General features: G+C 36.9%; 1 protein-coding gene across 2 annotated transcripts in view; it reads right to left on the bottom strand.

Annotated features, from left to right (window-relative positions):
* SOX5 (SRY (sex determining region Y)-box 5) overlaps positions 1-15,849 on the bottom strand; it is an 894,001-nt gene extending 878,152 nt beyond the window's left edge. For both annotated transcript variants that reach the window (XM_012641046.1, XM_012641047.1), the window contains exon 1: positions 15,787-15,849. The gene's annotated coding sequence lies outside the window, so the exon portion shown is untranslated. The remainder of the gene's footprint in view (positions 1-15,786) is intronic.
* Between the last annotated feature and the right edge of the window lie 1,334 nt (positions 15,850-17,183).

Below are 17,183 nucleotides of genomic sequence, written 5' to 3'. Positions count from 1 at the left end.
GTTTATATTCAAACATTAGGATACAAAAGAATAAATAAGTTCATGGAATTTTAGTCTCTTGAAGAAAACATACTGCTTCCTGCAGATAATGTTCTGATTGGCAATTTTTGTTTCACCAGGTTTGAAGAGGAAAATGTACAACTCAGCCTATCCTATAGGAAAACAGTGCTATCCCAATAACTAATCACTTGTCAATTAGCATTTTGGAAGGTAGAGACAGGGCTCAGTTGACATTTCCTCTAAACTTGGGTAATGCTCAGTTCCTCGTTTCCAGATTAATTTAATATCCTTTAAAAGCAGGTCTGTGCTAAATATTTGTTGAAGATTCTATATAAAGTATTCCCTTAGAAGATGGATACCTTTCCATTCAAGAGACAAACAAATGTGTTCATGTGCGTAAGTTTGGGTGTGTCTGTATTTTAATAAGCACAACTATGGAGGAGACGCCAGACAAAGAAAAATTTATGATTTTAAATTAACAGCAACAACATTCTCTATCCCTATTCTTACGTTAAAATTGGAAAAGCAGTAGTGTAGGGGGAGTGAGAGCTGTGGCAGAGAATGCTAACTGGTTACCCTACATCCTTTCCCTACCCTCTTCTTGACAAATAGAGCCCTACTTTATGCCAATGAGATGTGAAAGGAAGAGCAGGGAGGCTGGGGATTCAGTGAAAACCCTTTAGAAGGGGACAGCCCTGACTGCCTTGGCCTTGCTGCTCTGGGCTCTTCGTGCTTCTCCTACAAGAGCTAAGGCCGGCCTGCTAGAGCCCTACCAGCCTCTTGTGAGCATTAGCATGAGGATGTGAGGAAGAGAAGGTTAGAAGGAGTCTGGGTCCCTGATAGATGGTGCAACAGCTGGCTTGGACTGCATCTGAACCACCTGTATTATGGAAGAAAGACAGATTCCTATCTTGTTCAAACTCCTGTCACTCAGGTTTCTGTTACTTTAAGCTAAACACAATTCCTAAGTGGCAGGGACTCAGTGTCAAATAAAATCCTGGTCTGCCCACTTACCATCATAGTGGCTCTTGGACTCTCTCTCTGCATGAACTTGCTCAACTGTCAAATGAGGATAATAGTAATACCCACCAAAAAAGGGCTGCTCTGGTAACTGATAATTAAACAACATACCATCTAGCACATATAAACACAGTCTAAGGATTTAATAATTATTATTACTGTTAATCTTACTGTACTACTCATACCATAAGAAGAGTGCTTGTCCATCATTCAAAACTGGACAAAAGTTAACAACAGGATGTGGCATGCAGGGAACACAGACCACAACCACTGTCCAAAAAGGGAACAGAAAAATATTTTTAAAAGAGAGCAGAGAGAGAGAGACAAAGGAGTAATGGCTTAAATTTTATGGCATTCTTTTCAACTTGGATAATGATTTGCTATGTTTCAACCAGATCTTCAGGATGCAATACCCACTTCAAAGCTCTCTTTTTAATGAAGTTTAAACATATTCTCTAATTGTTTATCTGGTCCTCTCTATTGGTGAGCTGTTTGTGGGTATGCTTATACCTATTGTTTCGGAGGCTAACAAAAAACAATAAACTCCACATGAACTCACTGTGAGCCCACGAGGGCTGGGTCTGTGTCACTGCTACTTACCATTGAGACCTCTGCATGGTGACAGATGAACAATAACCTGATGCATTGACCCTCTTCAGTGCGTGTGTAGTCTCTCTCATTTGGGTCACAAGGAACCAGAGGAAAAAACTCCTCTGCTTTTACATACAGGAAATCACCGTTTATGTGTAATAGCAAAAGATTTTGAATGTTTTTGGCACTTTCGATTTAGGGAAAGAAAGCGTCACCAGGAAGAAGAGATCTTATACACTAATATGAGGGCACTGCTCTTTAATACCCACAGGGAAAATCCAGAGTAGAGAGGTTGTGGTAGGGTGGAAATAATAAAAACCTGTTTATGTTTAGGCTCCAAGCAAAAAGAGGACTGTGGCCTGCTTCCGGTATGGCACTCAGTGAGACAGCAGCATTTCAGACATCCCATGACAAATTGAAGCAGGGAGAAAAAAGGACAGGCGTGGCTGCACAGATGACCAAGGTCCAAGAGGCTGGGATGCCTCCTTTCCGTCCCAATGGTATGAAAGTTAGATGAGGGAGAGCACTGGCAGTCCGACGAGGACCCCCTAAGTGTTGGGTAAGGGCCACCGCATGGCCACGGTGTCTGAGGTCAGGAGAGGTACCAGAAGGGATGGATGCCCATGATTACAGACCATGACAGGACAATTGTACAACTCGTCCGCTCCAGAATAAGACAGGTGAAGGCTGAAAAGCAGACATCACTTCTCACCTTTTCTCTCATCCCGGTATTTGAACGAATCAATATCTATGTCCCAGCACCAAAATGTCGGAGTGATTGCTTCCTGACCCACAATTAAAGCATGCTACAATTTTCAGTCATAACAGCCAGTTCTCTCTGAGTCATACATTGAACCAATTAAACTTAGAATCGCTATGTCTGAACGGATGACTTCTAACAAAAAGGGTGAAAGCTTCTAACCTCAACATCCAATCATATCTCTGTTTGGTAAATCAGGGGGAGAAGTTCAACTGAATGGCTTGGAATAGAGCCCATCCCAGCAGATTGTGCTGGGTAGAAATAACACTAGTCTGTCTAGGTAAGATCAGTGCCAATGGTTCCAACTAAAATTAGAAAAAAGGAGACAGTACCTTGGCTCATGCTTGTGTTGGAGACAAGACTCTAACTCCTACTAAAGCCAAATGATGGCAATTCAATTCCTGCCTGCCAGTTGCAAATCCCTACACTGCCACTGCAGTATTATCAAAAGATATTTGCAATCCAGTGCACCTAACAAGAGAGGTGATTTCTCAGATTAGTCACTTAGTGGGTTAGCAACTCAAGAGCTAGAATCTCAAATATATGCAGGCATTTGTTCTGAGAGAAGGCAATTTTTAAAACCATAGGCAGATTGTTGAAAAGAAATCAGTAGGACCTTACTAATTTGAGGTAGATAAAGGATATTACTCATTTACTAATTTTAGAGTATAAAATAGGGGAAAAAATCAAAGAGTGAATGACCCCACTCCTTCCACAAAACATCATCCAAAGACCCACAACACTTCTCATGCATTTCAACAAATATAATTTTGCTCTAATCTCATATGTGTCATAAGGCACCATGCCATAGTGGAAAGAAAACTGGGCTAGAAATCAGGAAATCTGGGTACTTTTTCTGGCTCTGTCACTTATTAACTGTGTAACATGATGCAAAATTTAACCTCTCTGAGCTTCACTTCCTTGCCTACAAAATCAGTGACTTACATAAGCATTATCCAGTTCCTAAATTCTGTATTGCTTTCTCAATCATTAGTGATTAAATTAAATTTTAAATTTTGTAGGGTCTTTCTAACACATCTTGATATTAAGTCTTTCATAAACCTTGAGTTTGGAAGTCAAATATATATATTTATGAATATTTATATATAAATTTATGAATTTAAGAAAAAATATGAATGATGAGGGACTCTGATTTTAATGGTAAATATTTTTTTATTTGATCTACTCTGCCATGGCAATGCACACACTCACAGATAAGGAAAATATTTGGGTGTCTTTGTAGATACTGTAAACTTTTCGGCAAAGGTCAAAGCCATATAGAGACTTTGATATCATGCAAAGTATTCTTCAAAGGCGTATAATGCCCCTGGACACAAGGATCTTCTCCAAGGCTTCTCCAATGCCCCAGAGTAATTCGGAAAGCTAAAACTCTGGGAGCCGTTGCAGGTGTCAGATGAGACAAACACATTCAGAATTTTCACCCCAAGGCTTTTGTCGCATTTAAAAGACATTTTCTTTAAGATAATTCTACCATTGCCCCCAATTCTACCCCCAGGATTCTCAAGCAAACCACAGAATTTTATTCAAATCACCCTTATGCTCAAAATGCTAACCAATGTCTCAGCAGAGCATCGGAACTCCAGTTGTTGCTTGAAGTTTCGTTGGATCTGACCTCCTCCACTGGTACCAGACCCAGGAACTGGACCTCCAGTCTTCCTGGTTAGGGAGGGTCTATCTGAGAACTCTCTGCTCCAAAGACAATTCATAACATGGTCTGTAGGAAAACCACTTCCCTGACTATCGGCAGCTGGAGTTCTGGTTTTATTTCTGGCACTAACTCTTGTGATTCTGGGCAAGTCCTACAATCTCTCCGTTAAATGCTATTGATACTGATGCTTCTTGAGTTCATGCACTGTAAGAGTTATATATTCCCAAGTCGGGCAAAAATATTTCCACTCCATATTGTGTGCTAGTGTGGAAAGAAAATTGATATTTTTATTCTGCTTTAAGTTGTAGACCCCTCGAAAATCCGATAGAATCGACTAATTTGTATCTTTTCCTCAAGAAAAAAAAATGCATCTGCATAATCTTATACACAAAAGTTTCATGTACTTTTAGGGAGTTCCCTGATGTAGAAGGTTCTTGAACTCAAGCGAACACCCTGGTCTAGCACACAAGTTCTTTCTCCACTAGCTGTATGATTTGAGAAGTTCTGGATCTGAGTTTTCTAACCTATGAAATGTAGTTAATGAACTCAATCTCTCTGTCTACACTTTGTAACTATTTTGAACATGAAAATTTTTAATATTAATGTATGCAAAAACAAATCGGTGTACATAGATCTCTGTGCAACTCTAAGTTGCTACTGATCCTTTACCCTAGTCCTTTAACGTTGTCACAAAATATTAATGAGTACTAGCCCCACCTCGCTGGCAACAAGCTTTGGGAGGTGTGAGTCACTAGACCTTGTTTCTGACATCACACAGGCCCTCAGAGACTGAGTTACTGACTGGCTATGCTGTGCACGGGGCCCCTTATTTCCTTTGCAGTTTTTGTTTGATTACTGATCTCTTCATACACATCCATGGAACTTAATGTACTAGCTCTGCTTTCCCTCTGTAGAAATATTTTTATAATCTGGAATTTTACATCTACTAGAATATACTTAGTCCCTCATTGGCATTCAATCTTGATCTTCACTTGAGTGCTTCTTAAAACTATTGTTTTTGGGCTCCATACTCAAAATCTCAGCTCTCCTCCATTGGTGTGAATAATTAGAAACCATATTGCTAGGTCATTATTCCTATTTTATTGGCAAATGGACTAGCAAAATATAAAAGTACAGTGAGTACCCTCAGGGCTTGTACAGTGTGTGACAGAGCCAGTTAACAGAGTAAGACCCGAGTCACAGTGTTGCAAACCTATCAGTCTGTTACAATTTTTCCTTCCTTCCTAGTCTAGTGACATTACCCTACAGTGGAAAACAAACTCTTTTCTTTACGATAATAAAGAAAGATGGATAATACACACATACCTCTTATTTAAGGCATTTTAATTTTTCAAATTAATATTGCATTTTGAAATGATTTCAGACTTGCTAACAAATTGCAAAAATAGTATGAAAAGTTCCCATATATTCTTCACCCAGCTTCCACACATATTAACGTCTTACCGGACCACAATACAATCATCAAAACCAAAATAATTAGCATTGATACAATATTATTAGTTGATCTACTGGCCTTATTCAAATGTCAACATTGTCCCACTAATCTTTTTCTTGGACCATGAGCTAATATTTAGTTGCCATCTTTTCTTCATCTCTTTCCATGTGGGACAGTTCCTCAGTCTTTGTTGTTCATGATCTTCACACTTCTTAAGAGCACTACCAGGTTATTCTGTAGTATGTTCCTTTTGGGTTGTCTGATATTTCTTCATGATTAAATTCATGTTATGCATTTTTTGGCAAGAACATGACAGAAATTACTTTTTTGCCTTTCTCAGTGAATCATATGAGAGGCACATGATGCAGATGTGTCTCATTACTAGTAATGTTAACTTTGATCATTTGTTTTAGGTGGTGTCTGCCAGGTTTTTCCACTGTAAAGTTACTACTTTCCTTTGTATAATTAATAAGTATTTTTAGAGGAGCTACTTTGACACTATGTAAATATCCCATTCATCATCATATTTTCACCCACAAAATTAACATCCATTTGATGATTCTTACATGAAATAATTATTACTGTGGTGTTTACCAAACGGTAATTTCTATTTCCATCATTCCATCTACATGTATTAATTAGTATTTTACTGTTAAAAAGGAGCTTTCCTTTCTCCTCCATTTATTTATTTATTCAATAATTTTTATAACATCAGGGACTATATTGAGCATAACCCATTCCTATCATTATTTTCTTGCTCAAATGTCCCAAAATTGGCAATTGAGAGCTATGTCAAGTTGGCTCCTATGATATTTCAACATGTTTCCATCGTCTTTTAGTCCTTCCTTACTTTCTGGCACCATGAGACGTTCCGGACTCTTATCATGTACTTTTCTGGCTCCAGCCCCGGAATCATCCATTTCCACAAGGATTCTTTTGCTGGAGAATGGTGTTTAGAAACCAAGATCTAGGTTCCAAATGTGCTCATCACTATTGGGGTGTTTCTAGGCCCTCTCAGCAGATAGAGCTAGGAACATATAAATGGACACACACACCCCTATTTCTTTATTTGCATATCTGCATATCTGTGATATATGTTTTTCTTATTGATATCTCAGATTCTAGTCCAACACCACAGGGTTTATTCTAGCCCTCTTCCTTTCTCTGACATTGAGGAAATGGCTCTCGTTATCCACAATCCTAGGTTACTATTGAAGCAGTTTCAGAAATGTTAAGTCTCACTCCTGAGAAAAACAGAATCATTAACCCATATCTTGTGAAAAACAAATATTCTGATTAGAGTACAATAGAATTTTTTGTTGTTGTTGTTAACTTTTTAAAATCTTAGAGTCTAAAGTCAAAATCATCTTTGGTAAAATTACATAGATTAGCTCTTTTTTCCCCCACTTCCTTCATTTATAATTGTTAAGAATATATATATATATATATATAAAGAATACAGTTAAATTTACTATTTTCTGTATTTTATATGGGGCTCCCTGAACACTCCTAATTTATTTTAAGTAATTATTTATTTTTTGAGCATATGGAACAACACAGTTCCAAAAAGCAGAACTATACAAAAAAAAAAAAAAGTCCATTCAGATAAGCCTCCCTCCCAGTAACCCCTTCGACCCTATCCTGTGCCTTCTCATTCTGTCCATCCCCATTCCTTGGGTCCAACATGGGGAGGTAATCAGCTTCAGGAGTTTCTGGTTTGCCCTTCCTATTTTTTGCCCCCAATAACAGATACATGTATATTTTCTTATTTTCCTTCCATTCTAGATGCTGTTTTTCTTCACTCTGCTTTTTTTCACTTACCAATATAGCCTGGAATTCATTCTATCTCTGTTCATTCTTTTTATGGCTGCATAGGAGATGTGCAGATAGTGTGGAGATGCCACAGTATATTCAACTACTTTCCTATGCATGAGCATTTAGGTGGTTTTTAATATTTCACAATTATAAAAAATGTTGCAAGGAATAACCCTGGGCATATGATTTTCATATTGTTGAAGGTGTGTCTTCAGCATAAAGTCCTAGAAGTGGGATTATTTGGGGTCTAAAGATTACACATATACACCTAGATTTGTTAGATAATGCAACACCCTCTCTAAAAGGCTTGTACCAGTTTACATTCCTATCAGCAATGTATGAAAATAAAGCCTGTGTTTTTAACTCTCCCACAAATCATTTTAGCAAGATAGTGAGCAGCATTTGAGTGGTTACTTATTGTGTACCTCCTCTCGCCACCTATAGATATCACCTAACCATGGTGCTAACGATTAAAGGGGAGGTTTACATACATGTAAAGGAAGAAGAACAGAAAGAACAAGGAGCTGGGAAAAATCACTCTTGGAAAAAAAAAATAGTTGGCTTTGATTATAACAGCTCAAAATGAAAGTATACAGCTTAGTGTCTTCTCTTTGAAAGCTTAACAAATCAAGAAGATTTTGCGGTAATTTTTCTCATGGCCAAGATTAAGCCCTGCCTCCTTTATGTCCCCAAGATCCATATCCATATTACAACAAGTGGTATACAGTACTTGAGCTATCTGCTTAAATGCCTGTTTTGCACTGGACTTTTTTAGTTTTGAAATAGAGACCATATATTTATCAACATATTTATCCCAACTCCTAGTACAAGGTTTGACATACAATTTTCCCTGATAAAATTTTGTTAGTAGCTCATCAAAATAAAAATGAACATTTCTTGAGTGCTTACCCTATGCCAGACACCACCCCAAATGTCTTACACATGTTGTCCCATTTCATCCTCACAACAATCATACAAGGCTGGTTTTATTATGATCCCCATTTTATAGACAAGGAAACAAAGGCTTAAAGAGGACAAATAACTTGCTTAGGGTGACAGATCATGAGAAAAAGAGTTGGGATGTGAGTGGGATTTGAACTGAGGTCTGTCTCGTTCCACAGATCTTACTGCTTCACTTTCCCCTAGATGGCAGTGAGAAATAGAAGCCTCCCTGACAGCCCCTGCATCCTACTTATATAGGCGAGTTCTCACTCTGCCTACGGTAGGGCCAGAACTAATTCTATATTAATTTAAGGATTTCATGACTAAGAAGGAAGGAAAAGGTGGTGGTTTTAATGGTTTCCAAATAGACTCTTAAAAACCTTTCTGAGCTTTTTACCTTTTGGCAAACAAAGCTCTGGGCTCCTCTGATACATGCACACATTTATTATACCCTTGCGACTATGGTTTATGTACAAGCATCCTATTAAAAGAGCTTTTAAAAGACTGAAATGTGATTTCTTTTCTGACAGCGAAGGAAAAATAAAAAGATGTTCTTTGCCCTCCTGTTCTAATCTGTGTTTGCAAGTCAAGTCTGCAGTTCCCAGAACTCTATCACCAGCTTGTTACATTTCCATAAATCTGTCCAAGAATACAACACTGTTCACCCAAAAATGTAATATCAACTGTAAAACACATGCACATGATACCTGGATCCAATTTGCCCTCATTTTGTATATAAGTAAAAATAAGCACACTGCTTTAACTCTTAGAAATGACAATATCACATTATTTAGATAAGTGCCACCAAATCATTATTGAAATTCTGATAGCATTTGCCTTACTGGTAAAAGAAAATTACCTGTAATGCATAGTTTAAATAATTACTTTTAAACAAAAGCTTCTTTTCTGCATTGCTTATTTATCTTTTGAGACCAACTCAGCAGGGCTATGTATTTTATTAAAATTGCCTTCAGACTGCTAATGGCAGGGCGTCTGTTAGCACAGGAAAAGTGATGGCAGTTTGACTCCTATTCCTAATATTGGGAGTTAGTCCAGACACTTAAGAGCCAGAACTCTGCTGTGCATTTGACTATGTTATCAACACTTTACTTGCTAATGATACTAGTGACAGCATTTCAATATGATGGGTCAGACTTAAATAGGAAAGCTTATAATTATGCTTACAGAACCAAAGAAACACCCCCAAAACCACCACCCTCCCCCCAAAAAAATCCCTTTTATCAGCAGATCAGTTGGTGTTAAGCTTCATGACTGGGAATTGTTTGGTAAGCTTCTGCTCAATATTTTTTTTTCCTCCTCCACCTTCCACCTTGAACGGGGCGCCTCCATCGGCACCTGATATCTACCCGTTCAGAAAATGACAACTGAAAGCTTTCCTGTGGTGCAACTCTGTGCCAACTACCCAGCAGAAGGTCACACTGATGACTTCCCTGTGGCTTTTATTTTCCCCAGGGAAATCCACAGCCAGGGCTGACTGCTTGCCAAATATGCTGAGTGCCACAAACAAGCAGCGCTAAGAACCCCCCATCCTTCTTGATGGGAAGCAGTAAGCAACTGTGCTGAACACCTGTGTCAGCTCCTGTTCCTGGGGACACCCCGGGCAAGCACTCATTCAGCATTCAGGGATAGGGCGCCCCTCTTCTAACCAGCACTTCTGTCCAAAAACTTCTCAGCAGTCATATGATAATAGTTACGTTTGGCAGCTCTCTATAACATCAGTGTGTTTAACTACCGTTAAAGAGGATGATTTAAATCATTCGTGAGTTAAATATTTTACTATAAGCAACTAAAGGCAATCAGCATCATGATTCTTTCCTGTTATTATAAAAGTAAAGGCAACATTCTCCATCACTTCCTTGTAGAGAGCTACCCCAATCAACTTTAGGAAGAGGAAACTTGGTCTGAGATGTGAATGGCATGATTCCACAGATGGACAAGATCTAAATCCATCATTCTTTTTCCTATAACTAACTGAAGGTAATATGCCAAGTTGAACCAGTGAGGGCTCCATCTCACTGAAATGAGATGGAGGAAAAGTCAGGCAATATAACAAAGAGTGCCCATCACGGGGTAAAACTCAGCAAGGATATATGAATGAATACACAGACGATTTTCAATATGTGAAAAAAATCCATAATCTAGAAACAATTATATTCTAGTGAGCCAATAAAGCCTACATTTAGTGCTCACTGTTTGTAGATCACTTAGGAGAAAAAATAGTAAATGAATAAATAAACCAATGCCTACTTCAGGACCATACAGTTTAGAAAACAGCATAGATACAATTCAAACTTCAGAGTTTCTTCTATTTCCACTATTCTGTGTGATCTTCTTCAAAATTTCACTTGGCACTCATGTCCCAGGTCTTTCAAGGGTATCCCCTCAGTCTGGATTGCCCTTACACCACTAAGGAGAAAACTGTCTTCATCAAGTTTAAATTCACACAGCTTCATCCTCAACTGCCATGCCAGGTTCCAGAGTCTGTGAAGTGGAATATTTCCTCAATATCAACAATGGAACCTCAAATATAAAGACTTTCAAAACAATTCATGTTTCCTGGCCAAAAAATAAAAGAAGAAATCAATGAAAACAATCAATTGCTTTTCTGATTTCCTATGTCTATGAATTGCATGGCCTTTATTTCAGAGACTCAAGGTTGCAATTCATTCTTGTCTCAAGAATGAAGACGTCAAGCCCTATAAAGTCCATCTTCAAATTTTTGCTTCTGTCTTTCTTCAGGTGTTACCACCTCAGTCCTGACTCTCTTGATGATTGCATTAGTCTCCTATCTTCCTTATTATAGCCTCTCTCCTTTCAATCAACCTCATATTAACATCTTATTAATTAATCCAAGGCACAGCCCTAATCACCTCCCCACTTTCCTAAAACAAACAAAAATTTTCAATGACTCCCCAAATGGAGTAAGACTTATCATAAGAGCCAAAGTTCTCTATGATTTGACCCCAACTTCCCTTTATAGTTGCTATTCTCCTCTTGTATCTGTTGTGTTACATCCAAACTTACTCAAACCAAAAGAGGCACTTAAGACATCAGAACCTTAAACATATTCTTGGCAATCTTCCCAGTGTCCAACATCTCTGTTTGGCAAAATTACATGCAGCCTTTAAAGCCCAGCTCAAATACCACCTTGTCTATGAAACTTTCTCTCCCTTCTCTATGTCCTCTCATAGAATAGCACCTTGTAGCTCTTCTGCAGCCTTTGTGACATTGCATCTCACATTATAATCATTTGCTCATGGCTCATGTGATTATCAAGGCACTTTGAAAAGTATACTGGTCTACAACAGAGAGCAAGACAGGTTCACTCCCAAGTGGAAAGCAAAGGGAAGAGAGTCTTTCAGAGGGCGAGGGGGGAATGGGGTGGGGGTTGAGAAGTTATTCATGGAGTTGAATGAAACTAAGGATCACATAAGACAATGATTAAAAAACACCTTTTGGATTTAGCATGATGAAGGTTACTGGTGACCTTAGAAGATCTGGCATGACAGAAGTGGAGGAGGATTGAGAGGTGAGAAGGAAAAAAGAAAATGACAGCAAGTTAAGACTTAAGGGAAATTTGTTTACAAAGGGAGTGGTGGCTGGGGGAAGAAGTAAAATCAAAGGAAAGGTTTTGTCTGTTTATTTTCAGATGGAACACTTGAGCATGTTTAAATACTGAGCTTCCAGTAAAGTGATTCTCTTCTGCAGAAGAGAATCAAAGTTTGTAGAACAGGCAGTGGGGGCTTAAGCACAGGTGGAGGGCCTGGCCCATATGGGAGATGGACAACCTCCTCCACCACCTGCGGAATCACTCCAGACTTGAGAACAATTTTAAGTGTGTTATGTGAAGTTGAGATAGGCATGCCTTCTCCAAATAATAATGTCAAAGAATAATTTCCTTATTTCTCACTTTAATCATAAAAATGATTCTTATTCTTATGACTAAAAAGTAAAGAATTTAGAATAAATAAAATTTTTCAGGAAAATATTAAGTATTCATAAACAAATGGGTGTGTATGTATGTGTGTGTGTGTGTGTGTATACATACATATATATATGTTGTTGCATGAATTATTTTGATAGCCAAATTTTGGAAATTCAAGCTTAGATAACTTGGTAAGAGTTTTTTAACATTTAGAGTTTCTATCGTATTTATTCAAAGGTTTGAAATTTTTTTTGGTAAATAGTTATTTGGCAATTAAAAACCGTTGCCACAAGATTTCAAGTAGAGGGCACTCCCACCTCTCAAATTCCTTTTTTAATAGTCACTTTACTTCTTCAACTGATAAACGTGATAATTTTATAAACAACCCTTCCTTCCAAGTGTCAATAATATCTACTCTAAGATAATAATTTTTCTGAAAATAAATGTGGACATTTTCCTCCATAATTTATACAAAGTAATAACCTTTATTTTCTCATTTATATTATAAATGGTTACTTCTAACGTAGGCAACTCTTTATTCAACAACTTTCCATTTCTCACCTTGTATATGCACAATGCCTTAACAAATGCAAAGGAACTGCAGTAATAACACCATCACCCAACTTCTCCCATAGGTCATTTGGTAGGCAAACACAGGTCAAAGACCCCAAATCACCCAGCTGGTAAGTTTAAGAGCTGCTCCCAGGATTCATGCCCTCTAATTCCTACTAAATTGCAGGGGTTTTTTAACAACAACAACAACAACAAAAACCAAAACTACTCCATGTTTTCTCCTCCTAAATTGCTTCACAGATCATGTGATAATTATAATAAAATGATAATATATTTTTCAGACATCTTCCCTTGCAGATAGAAGATAAAATTCAGGACTTGTTTCTGGACTTATCCAAGGCTATGTGGTTTTTGTTGAAATTATAAACGACAAACAAATGAGAAATTCAGCTGTGTGAAGCAACTAATCGGATGCACACAATTTTTAAGTATTATATATAATCATCATTAAGGTCTCTATTATAAAACAATAAGTTATTGTACACAGAACATGATTCACATTCATAAGAGTTCTGCAAAAAAGACAAGGAAAAGAAAAAGGATAGCTGTACTCTTTACCATTAGCTCCTTGAATACAATCCTCAGTCAATATCCTGATGAGACAATGTTACCCTAATCCTTATTAAGTTTATTTTATTCATAATTTATATTCTGTCTATAAAGAGAAATTTTTAAAATGCTGTACACAACCAATAAGCCACATCATGTCCCCCGTCTGCTAAAAGCCCTCAAATGATTCCCATCTCACTAGAATAACAGTCAAGGTCCTACCATGGTCCACCAGGCTGCATATGATGGATGCCACATCACCCTCCCAGTTTCATCCCTCACCTGTTTGTTCCTTACCCTCTTCCTGCCACTGCTCTTCCTGCCATTCCTTCAACACACCAAGCACACTCCTTACACTTGTTCTTCCCACTGAATATACCTCTCTTCCCCCACAAATCTAAATGGCTTCCTCTCTTACTCCATTCAGGCCTCCGCTCCATTCTCTCCTTATAAGAAAGGACTTCCCTAGACGGCATACCTGAAATAGCCTTTCATTGTTCTCTGTTTACCCTGCTTTATTTTTCTTTTTATTACAAATCCCCATTGACATACATATCAAAATCTTCACTTCATATTTTCTTCCACTAGAATGAGAGCTCCAGGAGAACATGAATTTTCCTTGTATGAATGAATAAATGAATGAATATTCATCTTTTTATTTTATCAAGCTAAACAGAAAACTTCTACAGGGCAAAAATACTAGAAACAAATCTTAAAGTTCTCGATTTCTTTGAACATCAGTGCAATCCAGAGTGAAGTATTAGTAGCAATTGCACTCTTTATAAAACGATAAATTGGTGAAGATGGTGAGTATGATGCTATTTTCATGTGTGTGTATAATTTAGTGTGCAGAATGGTTTGTTCCATAACCTGTAAGGCAGCATAATGTCGTGGGCCTGCATCATGTCAAGAAACACAAATTTAGTTCTGTTACTAATGTTTCATGTGACTCTGGATGGCGATTTAGGTTTGTAAAATAATTGGACTGGACTGAGGTTCATTCTACCTCTTAAGATGATAGGGATTTATGAGATGTTTGTCTCTTCCTTTTTGATTTTGCTTCCAAACATGCAAAACACAAACAACAACTGTATTCAATTTAAGGTCAATATTTATATAATAGTTGCATGTCAAGAATAACACTACTTTTAGCCTCAATTTATTTCGCTTTAATGTTTATTTCACTGATATTTGTAAACTGAAAATTTGGGGATATTTATTATCAGAAAACTCTTTATGAAAATATCATCCAAAAATGGTTCTCAACTCTGCAAGAGTCAATGCAGACATACTCACAAACCCAATTACTTTGGCATATAATTTTAAATACAGCTTTTTGCAGGACTCTTCCCGAGTTTAGCTAAGAGCAGAGACTTGAGCATATGCATTGCATCAAGTTATACTTGAAATTTATCTTTCATTTAAGCTGGAAGGTAGTGTTCTCTCAAGGTACATGCCAATAGAAATTTGTCTAATCCCCGAAGTTAACACTAGAAAATAAAATCCCTGAAGCATCCAGGCAGAAGAACTTTAAGCTTAGCTTCTTTCTAAGTAAGTCATTTTAATTGAAGAGATCTGATCAAACTGAAGAACAAAGACATTCATCTCTCTGTGTGATGAAAACTGAAAAACCCACTGGTAGTTGTTCTCTAGGAGACCCGAATGTGGAGGAGCTAAGACAAACTCCGTGGGGATCGTGGAAGGGGGAACACTGGAGGGGTAACAGAGAGGGAGAGGATCCCCATGTCTTTATACATAACTAAGCAGTGACAGTGAGAGTTGTAATTACTGAAAGACAACTGAGAGACTTCTCTGAACCAGGAGATGAACACAAAACCATCAGCCACAGTCATGGCAATACCTGAGCTTACTGAGGAGCGTGACTCACACCAAACCTTCCACAATGACGGCCAAATGCTCCTACTAGACACTTTGACTATTGGGATCTTTATATTTACATAGAAATTATGTTATTTATTAATAATTAACCTTCATTTTATATGTGGTAGTCAACATTCAGTAGTTAAAATTAGTGTTGGCAAACAGATTGATTCTGAAGAGTGTCAAGAGTTTTTAGAGGTGGACTCCAACATACCATTACATATTTTTTAACATCGTATATGTTTTAAGAACTTGATTCTGGTAAGGTCATCAAGAAGTCTTCATTTCAAAACAGTCTACATAATATAAGGAGTACTAGAAATCAGGGTACCAGCATAGCTTATTAGGTAAGAAATTTTCTTCTATTCTTGAAAGTTTCCTTAAATTATTTTTTCATCTTCAGATCTTAAAAAGAGGATTCTCAAATGATGGGATTTGTATATAAGGGTATTGGTCATTATTTGCGAAACTGAGAACATCTTAAGTAAGTACATACAAGAAGTAAACAAGTGGTAAGAGATTTGAGAACTGTAGAATTGATGGCCAAAAGAAGGATCAGCAAATGATAATGCAAATGTCCTGACCTGCTGAGTCTCCCAGTCCAATCTCTCCCACTCCTGGTGTCCTCAATATTATCTATTTCTTGCAATGCTAAAAAAAATTTGGAAAAAAGAAAAAAAAAAGTATTGTGAGAAATCAAAGTAATTCCAAAATACTCAGATGAAAAAAAATTAAACATCATAAAGAAAGTTAAACAAGATTTCTAACGCAAATTTTTAAAAGAAATATTAAGTAACATCATTGCAACAACTTTTTCATAGACCAGATTCATAGCCATACAACAATGTCAGCCTCATAGGACTATGCCCGTTAATGGTTGATGAATGAATAATTAATGAACAACTAAAAAACAAACTTTTAATAATGATTTTTCAAGACATAGTAACAGTTGAAATATAAAAATGTGAGCCAATTATTCTGGAACCTTATCAATTAAATCACTTAAAACTTTTCATATGATTAATTCAATCATGTGAGCACGCATATGTGTATGCACATACTCACCCGTGCGTGTGTTTGTATGTAGCCTATGGCGATCCTGAGCCTAGTTTTATTGAGATACTCAATTATAAACATTTTATAGTCCATGATGGTTGACTTAAAATATACTTATAATGCAACATTACTTATAGCTACAGTACTTTATGCAAAACATTCTGATGGGTACTACAATTTCTTAAATACATATCTACTAGCACTTAGCAAAGCATGATAGTACGTTATCCTAGGATACTAAGTTACATAAGAATAAATAGTTTACAAACTCATTGGGTGATTTTTAGGTCAACAACAAAAAGAGCAAAATAAAAACAGAAACATTCTATTTATACTTGATCACCATATTAGAGCTAGACTGTAGTGTCATATAAACAGAATTTAATCATTGGTCCTGTGACAGAAAAGTTGTATGTTCTTGGAAATTTATCTAACCCTTCGAAGGCTTATTTTCTCAATTTATAAAATGGTTTCATAAGCTTGTCATAAATCCAAAAGGTTTCAATACATATACCTTTTTATCATGATTTTATTATTTGTGAATGTAATTTTTATAAGGGCAAGTTCATCAGCTATTCTCTACTTTTTAAGGTTTGGTCCTCAAAATAATAAAATTCTATGATTTCAAGACATTTTAAGTATTTATTAATGATATATGGGATCTTGCAACAGGTTTATTAAAATTGTATAAATAAAAATCACACCAATTTTTTTGCCCTGGGATGGTCCTGTATTATCAACCAGATTATGTGAGTCAATATTTTAACAATAATACTTCAGACCAATACTTTTAGGGTAATAGAATTCCACTTCTGTGATACTGGGCTAGCATACTAAACCTGTAGATTTAGAGGTGATCTAACAGTAGGTGACTTCTAAAACTTTTGATTATTAATTTATATGTCTTTTCATTTTAAAAAGCTTC

This window comes from Propithecus coquereli, unplaced genomic scaffold (assembly GCF_000956105.1).
Source record: "Propithecus coquereli isolate 6110/MARCELLA unplaced genomic scaffold, Pcoq_1.0 Scaffold16, whole genome shotgun sequence".
Taxonomy (NCBI): Eukaryota; Metazoa; Chordata; class Mammalia; order Primates; family Indriidae; genus Propithecus; species Propithecus coquereli.
Note: the sequence above shows the minus strand (reverse complement) of the source record. Positions and strands in the feature narration are given on the sequence as shown.